General features: G+C 37.5%; 1 pseudogene; it reads right to left on the bottom strand.

Moving 5' to 3' along the window:
* Positions 1–811: 811 nt before the first annotated feature.
* LOC141639045 (peroxisomal acyl-coenzyme A oxidase 1-like) lies at positions 812–13257 on the bottom strand (annotated as a pseudogene).
* Between the last annotated feature and the right edge of the window lie 390 nt (positions 13258–13647).

Below are 13647 nucleotides of genomic sequence, written 5' to 3'. Positions count from 1 at the left end.
CTATTTGGATACGGTCCATTTTAGCTAAGTTGGGTCTTCTCATTCGCCATCCTGTGCAACTATTTTGCGACAATGTTTCTGCTTTGTATCTTGCCGTAAATCTGGTCCAGCATGATCGCAGTAAACACATAGCTATTGATTATTATTTTGTACGTGAGCGGGTTGTTCATGGCGATTTGCAAGTTCGATATGTACCCACTCATTTACAGTTAGCTGATTTGTTTACTAAGGGTAGTCTTAGTGGTCAGCGTTTTGAGTTTTTACGTTCCACTCTACACGTGGTTCCCTCTCGCACCGATTAAGGGGTGTAATAGCATACCTAGTAACCCTAATGGGTTTTGTATGTTCTCTCATATTTTAATATAAATATCCGTCTCCTCTACATAGAGGATCACCCGAAATCATTCTTTGACATGGTATCGAGCCGAGTGGGACCAAAAGGTCACGGGTTCAAATTCAACCCTTCTCAATTCTAAAGTGGAATATTAGCACTAGATATAGGGAGACTGCGATTCTACATCCACACTTCAAACCCTACGGACATTAGTGTAAGGGGCGTGTTAGAATTTAAAACCGATCTTGAGACTTCAATCACCCGCTTAACCTTTTTGATTTGGATGGTTTCTTGACACTATCAATTAAAAAAGGAATTATATTGACACTATCAATTAAAAAAAGAATTAGATGTGACACATTATAATCTCCAGTGGATTATTATGGTAAGATGAAAAGCTTCTGAGAAATTTTAGATGGTTTAGATAATTGGATTCACTCTATTTTTTATTCTTAGTAAGAGGTATTTTAATTAAAGTAAACAAATGATTGAGATGAAGGGAGTACAAATTAAAAGAAGCGGTTATAAAAGAGCTTTTGGCTACAAGCCTATAGCCACACGAATCAATGTGTTATGTCTCACATGTAATTTTTCCGAATCCCAACTCCGAGAAAAATTAGAGCCGGGAATTCCGAAGCTGCAACTTCAGCATGGGTCGGACATACTCTTGGTAACCATCAATAACATCTGATTTATTCAAAGGATCCTTCCATGCTTCCTCATATAGCTCTGGGTATACATTACCGTCATACCGACCCAAAGCTGAGCCAAGGAAATGATCCGTGTAGTTGAATGCATCAACCAAAGCTATCGCATTTGGACAGACCTAAACAAACCGGTAAATTAAGCGTGAGTTGGTGTACACTTCAAGAGACAATACTAAGTAGTGGTGATTAAACGAGGGCGGGTATGGTAGGCTTTGTGAGTTGTGACCAACAGGAAGGGGCCAACGGATTTGGGATGGGTTAACATGCCGAGGGCGCGCAATAAATAACTTTTTTCATACCCACTTCTTTCACAGGCTGTCTTAATGGTTTTATCCTGCCACTGAACAACTCTAGCATTACACTACGGTCTCCAACTCGCTACATGAGTAGGACACAATATGGTGTGGCGATATCAAGCATGGCTTTCGTTTGTTGAGGTCTTACCGATCTCACTTTGTTACTAAAAAAAGACACGGCTATTTGTCAAAATATTTCTTGTTTTTGCCTGAAAAGAAAAACTGTTGTGTCGGAAAGTTCTAAGTGCCGGACACCCACTTCAGACCCAAAGTGACGTGTCCAAACAACACGGCTATTGAGAGACATGCTTTGAAATAATGACAACCTGAGTGAATAAAGATCGAAGAAGATCATTTGCGAGGGATGCTTGGTTAGGAGTGACGCAGGTCGCGGTTAGAAAATCGCCAAGATGCTTCTTAATGATGGAAAGAGTATAAATACTGCACAGGGCTTGCAACTGTTCTTTCACTCCATCTCCGGGTATGTCGTGTCTCAGTTTCTCGATAAACCTGAGGATATTTGGTATAAAAGAGATAATTGGGTCAAGGGTCAAGGGTCAAGAATTCAAGATGGTATTTTTAAAAGCATGAGATTTGAGGGTATATTTCCAAAGATCATTGCTTACTTAGAAACAACTATAAGCTGACAATGAGCCACAGCAGCATTTGCCAAATCGGCTGAGAGTTCCGAGAAACCTGAGGAACATATTTTGGCCAATCTGTCTGTTATCATGATTTCCTAGGAAACCAAATTTATCTAGGCAATCCGAACATTTCCAAGCAGTTGTCAATGATGAACTTTCAAAATTTACATCGTAGAATAGTTCCCCTACTTCCTAGGCATAAAAAATTATATTACCTTCCTCTGGGTTTGAAAAACGACTTAGGCTTTCAGCACAAGCAACAGACATCCTAAGTGACCGTGCTTCAAAAGCCTCAATCACAACATCAGGATTCGACCAATCTTCAGCTGCAAAACTCAGTTGCGAAAATAAGGCACCAATATTAGGATGTGATAAACTTAAACCAAAATCTCTGTTACGAGTCTTATTGAGCAGTACCCTAAAAGAGAGGATCCGAGAAAACCTGACAAAAGCAAACTAACCAGACCCACCATACCTAACCTAACCCATTTTTTAGGGGCAATAAAGATGAAGAAAATTGATCCGCAAACCACAGAAATCTGAAGACCCTAAATTTACAGCAAAGGTAAGGGTTGAACACAACCAGAAAATTATATATATAAAATGTAAGCCATTGTATTAATCAAATCTGAGCTTCGAAATAGATTGCATAACTGGTTGCCTAAAGTGAGGAAGGAAGCTCATAGAGAGTGGATTTTACAGCTAGTACAGTAGTGTTAAGTTCTGAGCAGATTGCATTACTTGTTTTTGGACTGAAATCAGTTTTGATGTATTAGATGTGATAGGAGATCCTGGGTGTATTTGGTATTTGCGATTATTGATTAATACAATGGCTTACATTTTCACCAAATAAACATGGCATGAATTTGTAGGGAACCGACAAGGATTTTGCGCTGATTCGATTTGGCTCGACCCTAACCCTACCAGCTTGACCCAATGGAAAGTCTCTTTAGATCATGTGTGATGGGAGATATGTCCTAATCCTAGACTAGAGATTCGATTTGAATGACGGGAAGCTAGTCCTACATGCCTTCAGCCTTTAACTACATTACACATTATACCGAGCTAATATTGAACATATCATACCTTCCTGAACAGTACAGTGACATTGCAACAAATGTTCTGCCCTACCCATATACTCAATCGTGCCAACAAGCTGTTTACCAGATCCCAGTTGTGATACAGTCTTCATCAGAAATCGAGCAACCTAACAGTTAAACAGAGAGGGGAAGGGATGAGATTAATAATACAATCAAATCAAGCATGCATAAAAAGTCGACCGTTTGTGATTGTTGCCTTGTGGGTGGTAAAGACAGGAGCAATAGAAAACAATAAACGTGCTAAGAATTATTACCTGTAGTAGCAGGACAACATTGTCACCTTCATAGGTACAAGCAGGGACATATAGAGCAAATAACTCGGGCAAACTGCTACTACACAGATAGCCATGCCCTCCACACAGCTTTCGGCATTCCTCTATTCCATCCTGCATCGTTTATACTCCTATTATATAAGAACACATGACCCAAACAACAACTTAAAGGATCTAAAGTATAAACACTCACCAAAGTAAGTATATATGAAACATTCCCTTTAATTACTCAAGCCATCAAAAATTAATATACACATCTAAACTCCAAACTCAAGAGATGAGTATAATTAAACACAAGCAATGATTACGACGCCAAGAAAAAAAACACTCAAACTAGAAAGACCAAATAAATGGTCTCTATTTATCGAGAGAAATCATAAACAAGTTGGTATAGTTTCTATACTTTTATTGTTTGAACGGTAAAAATACCATCACATTGAAATTAGAAACCCAAAAAATCATGGCAAACAACGGCAATCCATTGTTGTGGGATTGAAAATTAAGGATTTGGATCACTGATCCCACAAAATATCATTGTCGCGAATGCAACATTAATTAAGATTGGAAATGAATGTAGTTAACGTACAGCAGTAAATGAAGTTGTAATACCCTGACTTTTGATAAATTATTATAAGCCGACCATGTTATGTCGCGGAATAATATAATATTACAATATAATAAATAACAAACTATAATCACAAGACGTTAAATTTAATCATGAAAGTAGGTACATATTTATGTTACTCAGTGTCGGGATAATACGGAAGTATTCTCGTAAGTTTACGTTTCACATAAGATAATTAAATATAGGATTGCGGGTATTGGTTAAACGCAAATAAGAAACCAATCGGACCCAAAATAATTAAGGGGACCGTGTTTTTGGGAGTGTAAAGCATGCTTGATTATTTTTATCAAACCTAGACTACCCATACTCCAACTCCACGCCTACACCAACTTCCACACAACCCATACTCCCTTGCTCCTCCTTTTTCTTATTAAACCCGACAACCCTTCCCATTTTCGTCCATGAACACACCCCATCTGCGCAAAACAAGAGAGAGAGAGTGAGCTTGGGATGTTGGCTGCGCTGCAGGATGAGCCAGGGACCATTGTCGACGGTCGGGGTGGCCATGGTGGTCAAAGTGGTGGCGGAATAAGGTGGCGGATTCGTGAAGGATCGATAATCAAATTCATTACTTTATTTCGGGATCGCTTAACTCGGAATTGCTGGCACTTGAGGTAGGGGAACTACACTTGTCTTATTATCGTTATTGATCGAATTGTGTTGATTGGATTTCGGTTGTCGAGTTATATTATCATTTATATTAGGAAAGGTGATTGACTGATTTGATCGTATTGAGTATGCTATCACAACATCGGGTAACTGGCATGATTTTATGATTCATCAGTTCATTGATTTATATATATATATTGTGTTGCATCAATTTATCTTGAGCATTCATATGCGCTGGAGTTGGAGGATGGTGTGGAAGTATTCAGGGTCTGTGATATGGTGTGGAAGTTATTCGATGGTCCGTGATATGAACGGAGATTATTCAGTGGTCCGTGATATGAAACGGAGATTATTCAGTGGTCCGTGATATGGTGTGGAAGTTAATGATATGGTGTGGAAGTTATTGATATGGTGCGGGAGTTATTCAGGGTCCAGATATGAAACGGAGATTATTCAGGGTCTGTGATATGTGTGGAAGTTATTGATATGGTGTGGGAGTCATTCAGGGTCTGTGATACGGAGAGGTGGAGTATGTGACGAATTGGAAATGGAGTTATGTATTTTGTTGTCGTACTTATTTTGTTTTCCCTACTCAACCTCGTGGTTGACCCTGTGTATTCGTGAACACCTGTGATGATCCGTTTTATGGGGAGCAAATCTTGACAGTTTAAGAGATAGGACGGGAGCTTGATGGGCGTGAGACATTGGATCAGACGACTTAGTGGCTAGACCATCATCTAGAAGACTTCCACTTTTAATTATGTCAGTTCTTGTAATTCGAGTTGAAAAGAGTATTTGTAATAATTAAGTTGAAAATATTACATAAATTGCCTTGGAGTTTAATTTGTTATTCACTACCTCGGGAAACCGAGATGGTAACAGTCCGTTTTATTAGAGAATGTCTTGACGAGGACTTCTTTTATAAACCGGGGTGTTACAAAGTGGTATCAGAGCGAATGATCCTCAGGCCTAAACCAATGAGCCCAATGAACATAGGAAGAGTCTAAATAAAATGAACACCGGGATAGAACTGTTAGGAGCACACTGAGGTAAGGTTTGAGTTAGGGGCCCCCTCACACCGAACCAAAGGCCCTCTCGATTTGACTCGGAAAACCCCGAGGGTATATGAGAGAAAGGGTAGAAAAGTTGCCTAAGGTTGAACCTGAAATGCCTATACCGTTGCCTAAGTGTTAATTGATTGATGCATTGATTATTGCATAATCGAGTTGATATATACTTTGAAACCCATATATTCTAACCATTCCGCAGGACAACGCTACGGTAAGTATTCTGTATGAATGATGACGTGATCATATAATGTTGGGAAATGAGAAATAAATTTTTGAGTTCAGGTTAACAATCAATGAAGTGTTGTGCTAGTCGTGAGCATGAAAATAATTGCGAGTCGATGATAATTACCTAGGCGGATGTTGAATGATGTACTGATAGTGCTATTATGTCTAGTGATATGCGGTTATGTGATCCCAAGCCATGCTAGTATAATAATGTGATAGTAATGAGAAACGCTATTGAATTGCCTGTTTTTAGTCATAGCAATCGTAATGTAGATGTAAAGAGTAGATCGAGATGCGAAAGGATTCTATGGGGTAGAGGTTACGAATTGTACAGTGTGAGATCTAAGTTGGTATGGGTTAGTATCGATAGTATAGTTGTAAGAATTGGGACATAGGAAAATGAAAGACTTAGTGACGAAACTTGTTTTGGTTGATGTTACTCTTTAATTGACCTTACTGCCATTCCTTTCTGTTTATTACCCACCAATGAAAATTTTATGAGAGATAGCCTCGTGAGTTAGTGTTCATTTGACGTTGATTTCATGCTTATATGATATACGGATTAGGAGTAATAAATACTTTAGTGAACTATGGTTAGGAAGTTCTCGTGCGGTGATGTTTGATCAACGATTTATAAAATTCTCATTTAAATTGTATTAATAATCTTGCATAATTTCAACTCCACCGATCAAAAGAGTCGCATGTGTTTTCAAATTGATAAACCACGAAAAAAATCTTGATGTCTTAATATTAAATAATAAGTTTTGCAAACTGACCCAAGTTTTGGACCAATAGCTGTCACATGTTTGGTTGGACCCACTGAGTTGTAAAATTCTTTAAAAATGGTATTCTTGTGCTTTGAACCTAATTCTTTTCCCTGTGATTTTAACTCTCCGAGTTTTGTAAAAGTAATATGAATCAAGTTTTAATCGAACGGTTATTTATTCGTGATCTTCGAAAGTTACAACGTGAATCATGATTTGTAAAATGTGTGTTCTAGGTTGAGTCTTCATACAATGTTTGATTAATTCACGAGCTTTAATAATATGAATTTATAATGTCCTTATATGATGATAAGTACCAGGCATGTTCAGTGGTTACGTATCTCAACCAGTGATAAAAATTGAAGTTTAGTTGATAACATTGTTGGCGAGATGGTATGAGTAAAATTGAATAAATTAATTTGATTCGTAATCGAGGATGAAATATTTTATACGAGTCCAGTTGTTACATGTTTTATATATGTTGGGTATGTTGTAATATCTCTGGTGAGTTCATCATAATGGCATAGGGGTCTAATATATAAATATAAACTACAGTGTCATATCGTAGTAAAGTTAATGGCGTTAAAAGTCAATTTGATCGTTCTAATATACTCGCATGAATATTTACAATAATTTTGTTTAAAAGTTACACATAGGTGGTAGTAATGATTGTGTCTAAATGAGCACACGTGTAGGGTGTCATCTGAGTTCTAATGCCTTTCATATGAGTTGTGTGCCTAAGTTATATTTATTACTCACATTGCATTAAATTATTTCAGTTAAACTTAAAACTTATAGCATGAAAATAAACAGTGTTGTTAATTCTTAGTGGATATGTTCATCACTATATCGTCATAAAATATTAACGGGATCCTTGCAATTGTAGGAGCATGATATAAATGAAATTGTTTGATATAATACGGCGATTGGTATGTCTAGATTCTCGAGTCATCACTATCAATTATATTCTAGTAAGGATTGTTTATGATAATTATGTTGGCAATATTATAATGGGATAACCCTTTTATGATTCACATGATACACGTTGGTTAAAATGATAGTCGTCATAGTTACGTTTAATCGAGTCGTGAATATAACTGAGTAAAGAAGTGCAACTAAAATCCTGATGATTGAGGTAATAGTCGTTCATTAATAAAGATATGACTAGAATGAATAAGATGAACCTGTAAATTACGATATATGAGTCAACACCTAAGCCGGTTTTGTTTAAAGGAATTGAATTAAGTTTATCTGATTTTGAGTTCGTAGTAAGCTGTAAATGGATTCTATGGACGACTCTGTTATAAGATTTATGTTAAAGAAATTTATTCACCGTCCAGTATGAAAGTAAAAGTTTTGAAAACAAAGTTAAATTTTGTCGTATGAGTATAAATTCGGAAGGAGATTTCCAGCTAGTGTCTGGTTGAATGGTTTCATGATAGTTGCTAAGTCTGGAGTAATGAAATTAGAACGGAGTCACAAGTGGTGGGTCAAGTTAGTCATGTTGTTCGTTCATGTAGCGAATTGGTGGGTTTTGGTTGGTTACGAATGTCAAGACAGGAAATGTAATGGGGTGATTTAAGTGAGTTACGTGTCAACAAGGTATGTTGATATTAGCATGATATGCAAGGGATAGTTGTAAAGTTGGTGTAGTTAAATATATTTAATCTTTTATGTCATGGTGTTGTGTGCAGATTAAATACACTTAATACCAAGAACGAAATTTATGTGTGATGGTCTTGCATGTTAACTCCCCAATATCGCTGTTTAATCGCTGTTTGACTCGACCAATAAGTTGTAAAATTTGCCAAGCAATGTGCTTTCGTCATTCATGAATAAATACCAAACCCTTTTGTTGTGAGGATTAAAATATTTCGAAGATGATAAGTATTGCGAAGCTGGTTGTCTTCATTTTATTGGTGATTCTGTGTCTTGACCTGAATTTGTACAATTGTGTGAAGGAAAGTCAGACTGGACCTAGGAGGTTATAAATTTTTGTAAATCGATTTATCGAAGTGTTGACCCTAATTCCTTTCTTAGGATGATTAATCCCCTATGTTTCTAAGGTATGAGATTACAACGATTGGTAAAATGGATACTTACTAATGATTTTACTGGTAACGGTAGCTTCCTTTAGAGAGTTTGAATATTGATTGTCCTTGGTAAGGATTAGCTAACTTGAGCGTGAGTTGTGAATCTTTTATCCTCTTTCAGTTGATAGCGGTAGTTTGAGAACTTTGGTTATAATAATGAAGGTTACGAGGACGTAACCATGTTTTTAGTTGGGTAGGATTGTAAAATCTTAATGCTTGAATTGCACCTATTGTGGATTGTAGTTTTGATCAAGTTGACGTTTCGTTGCGAGGTTGCCTATGAAAATAAGTCCTATATGTGTTGTTCCTACATCTGATAGTTGGTTGATGTGTAAAAGGAGAGTGTGATTAAACTACTGGTATTGAGTTATGAGTTGTGAGGCCTTTGTGCCGAGCTACGTTGCGGTCCAGCGCGACCATGGTTAATGAGTTTATGTTGAGTTGGAGATCGGAATTGAGATGAAAAGATGATGGTGTTCTTAGATGAGTATTTAGTTGTTATACATTTGTGTTCTCAGGTTGTTATTAGTTGTAGTTAGTCGGGTTAAGAAAAGACGAGTTAAACTTCGGGACGAAGTTTATTTTTAGGAGGGCAGAATGTAACATTCCGTGTTGTCATGTTTTGTTGGTATGTCAAAAGTATGTGTTAACCGTGTTAGAAATGCGTGACGTCCGTAGGTGCGATATACAATACCCTTTTGAGGTTTGGGTACGGGAGCGAACTTCGGGACGAAGTTCATTTTAAGGGGGGAAGACTGTAATACCCTGACTTTTGATAAATTATTATAAGCCGACCATGTTATGTCGCGGAATAATATAATATTACAATATAATAAATAACAAACTATAATCACAAGACGTTAAATTTAATCATGAAAGTAGGTACATATTTATGTTACTCAGTGTCGGGATAATACGGAAGTATTCTCGTAAGTTTACGTTTCACATAAGATAATTAAATATAGGATTGCGGGTATTGGTTAAACGCAAATAAGAAACCAATCGGACCCAAAATAATTAAGGGGACCGTGTTTTTGGGAGTGTAAAGCATGCTTGATTATTTTTATCAAACCTAGACTACCCATACTCCAACTCCACGCCTACACCAACTTCCACACAACCCATACTCCCTTGCTCCTCCTTTTTCTTATTAAACCCGACAACCCTTCCCATTTTCGTCCATGAACACACCCCATCTGCGCAAAACAAGAGAGAGAGAGTGAGCTTGGGATGTTGGCGGCGCTGCAAGGATGAGCCAGGGACCATTGTCGACGGTCGGGGGTGGCCATGGTGGCTGTGTGGTGGCGGAATAAGGTGGCGGATTCGTGAAGGATCGATAATCAAATTCATTACTTTATTTCTGGACTGCTTAACTGGAATTGCTGGCACTTGAGGTAGGGGAACTACACTTGTCTTATTATCGTTATTGATCGAATTGTGTTGACTGGATTTCTGGTTGTCGAGTTATATTATCATTTATATTAGGAAAGGTGATTGACTGATTTGATCGTATTGAGTATGCTATCACAACATCGGGTAACTGGCATGATTTTATGATTCATCAGTTCATTGATTTATATATATATATTGTGTTGCATCAATTTATCTTGAGCATTCATATGCGCTGGAGTTGGAGGATGGTGTGGAAGTATTCAGGGTCTGTGATATGGTGTGGAAGTTATTCAGGGTCTGTGATATGAACGGAGATTATTCAGGGTCTGTGATATGAAACGGAGATTATTCAGGGTCTGTGATATGGTGTGGAAGTTAATGATATGGTGTGGAAGTTATTGATATGGTGCGGGAGTTATTCAGGGTCTGTGATATGAAACGGAGATTATTCAGGGTCTGTGATATGTGTGGAAGTTATTGATATGGTGTGGGAGTCATTCAGGGTCTGTGATACGGAGAGGTGGAGTATGTGACGAATTGGAAATGGAGTTATGTATTTTGTTGTCGTACTTATTTTGTTTTCCATACTCAACCTCGTGGTTGACCCTGTGTATTCGTGAACACCTGTGATGATCCGTTTTATGGGGAGCAGTCTTGACAGGTTTAAGAGATAGGACGGGAGCTTGATGGGCGTGAGACATTGGATCAGACGACTTAGTGGCTAGACCATCATCTAGAAGACTTCCACTTTTAATTATGTCAGTTCTTGTAATTCGAGTTGAAAAGAGTATTTGTAATAATTAAGTTGAAAATATTACATAAATTGCCTTGGAGTTTAATTTGTTATTCACTACCTCGGGAAACCGAGATGGTAACAGTCCGTTTTATTAGAGAATGTCTTGACGAGGACTTCTTTTATAAACCGGGGTGTTACAGAAGTTGTCACAGATTTTAAGCCTGCAGTACAAGCATGGACCTCAGGCAGTGTACAAAAATCTCTATTCTGCAATCTCTCAGTCACATCGATGTAAAGCCAGTTCAACCATTCACCGACAATTCTGAAAGCATATGCAGATGCAAGCAGTGGGAAGAGCCTACTTTGCTGAGTTTTGTAATCAATCACCTGCAAGCAATGATGGATTACCAAAGAATTTATATCACAAACACAAACAATACATATCTTACAAGGTGCTTGATTAGACTAATAAAGGTTTATCCCACGTAAAGATTGTTAACTTTTTTTATTTTTATCCTGAACGTAAAATAAATTATGCTTGAAAATTTAAGCAGTTCAGATTATTTATTGGCAAGCCATCTCTACAACAACAGCTTACCCTAGTATCTTGAGGGCTCACTCAAATGGCAGGGTATGGGGTGGGGTTGGAAATACGCAGTCTTACTGTCCTACCCTGTGTTAACAACACAAAAAGGCTATTTGTGGACGCTCCATAATGAAAATTGCATCAAGAAATGCACCAAACGACTCCTACTTCACAATAAAATAAAACAAGGCAGCTCTTTTGCTTTTTTGTTATCGCTGTAATAGTATATCGAGTGCATAAGATGAGACACGGCATTCCAGCCAGCAGCAAAACTAAGTAACATGCACTAAAAAGGTTGTGATGTGTTTCATGTTGCTCGATGCAAAGAAGTGGCAGAAAATTCAAAATTTAAAAAAAATAGTATTCCTTAAGAGATTTTTCTTAGTTATTTCGTATAAAACTATAAAAGTATTTCATGCTAGAGCGCCAATCCCTCAAATTGTTAAAAGGGTACAAGACCTTAAGTCTTAACGTCTCCAAATAACAAAGTTATCCTATCACCTCAAAGTTGAACATTCTATAGTATATGAATACCTGAATCTCCCGTCCATTCTGAGAGCCAAATTGCCGACGAACAGCACTGTACCTTGTAGCGATACAAACTGCTTTTGACAAAGCACTTGAAGCACCACTCACAATGGTCTGTCGACTATTAACCAACGCACTGTAGATCAGCTGTCGAGGGACATCAGACTTTGCTACTTTCCCTTCTCTTGTCACCTGTAAGACCCTGAGACATACAAAGCAGACTTGATAGCTATTCCTAACATTGCAAAAACTTGTTAAGCTCTTACAAAATCATTAAACTCTTTATGTTATGGATCAAATATCAAGGAACCATGCAAAGAGAAATCACTTTGTCTATGTCGTCGCCAATAATAACTTATGAGTTTACTTATTTCATTTAAGCTAGTCCAATCAATAGTTTATGTTTCCTTTGTTAGGCTTACGTTGTAGGTGAAGGATGAGTGTGAGAAATAAGTTTTACTATTTGCAGGGACAAAGATAGTACTCCATATGTTTTTAATGTAAAGTAACTGAGCTGAGATAAGCGAAGTAGGAGTGGACATAGTCTTTCCTTCTGTACTTACCCACAGACTCAAAGAATCAAAGCTAAGTTCAACTCCTTCAGTTTCAATTTATAAGATGACTAGAGAACGAACCGCATAAGCATGTGATCCCTAGGAATGCGCACATGATCTAATCACAGGACCCCATTGTCCACAGTATTGTAAGCTCCATTTCCAAATTTCATTCCAATATCACCAACGGTAATCCCGGACAAAGGCAGATGATCATCCAAACTCCGCAGTTGTACAATAAAACCTTAGGAACAACAATAAAAACATACTGATCCATAAAGACTCAAGACCGGACTAACAATCTAACTGAACAAAATAAAAAAAATACTGTCTCCGAGTGCAATGCCAAACACAACAGTAATACACAAGGCCAAAGGACCAAAGATCAAGTAGTTGGTAACTTTGTTTACCATGGACTCCATGCTCTTGTCCATCAACTATCAGACGAGCATAAACAATTGCATGTGTGGACAGTTTTCCAAGGCCACCAGGCCACCACTGAAACATTATCACCAATTCAAACTCAATACCAAAAAACAACGGCAAGATCATTTATACAAACTTTTATAACTTACTTTGCTAGAAGTCAATGTTGGACTATGAATGACAAATTCATCGGCTTCAGGATCAAATGTTGCAGTAGTTTCCAGGCCTTGAACATTAGAACCATGACCTAGTTCAGTTTGAGCATAGCACCCAATAATTTGCATCTTATATGCCATTGGAATGATCCTACGAGTTATAACGAGTAATGATCTAACGATTATACGATTGTAACTCAAATGAAACTCGAAACTCAAAACCCTAAACCTTAAACCCTAAACCCTACGAGTTATCTCGAGTAATGATCTAATGATTATACGATTGTAACTCAAATGAAACGATGACAAACGTTATAATCTAAATGATCGTACAACTAAGTCCTATACAAGTATCAAAGTGATCCTACGAGTTATCTTGAGTAATGATCTAACGATTATACGACTGTAACTCAAATGAAACGATGACAAATGTTATAATCTAAATGATCGTACAACTAAGTCATATACAAGTATCAAAGTGATCCTACGAGTTATCTCAACTCCCGAGTAATGATCTAACAATTATACGAC

Source organism: Silene latifolia, unplaced genomic scaffold (assembly GCF_048544455.1).
Source record: "Silene latifolia isolate original U9 population unplaced genomic scaffold, ASM4854445v1 scaffold_264, whole genome shotgun sequence".
NCBI classification, from domain to species: Eukaryota; Viridiplantae; Streptophyta; class Magnoliopsida; order Caryophyllales; family Caryophyllaceae; genus Silene; species Silene latifolia.
Note: the sequence above shows the minus strand (reverse complement) of the source record. Positions and strands in the feature narration are given on the sequence as shown.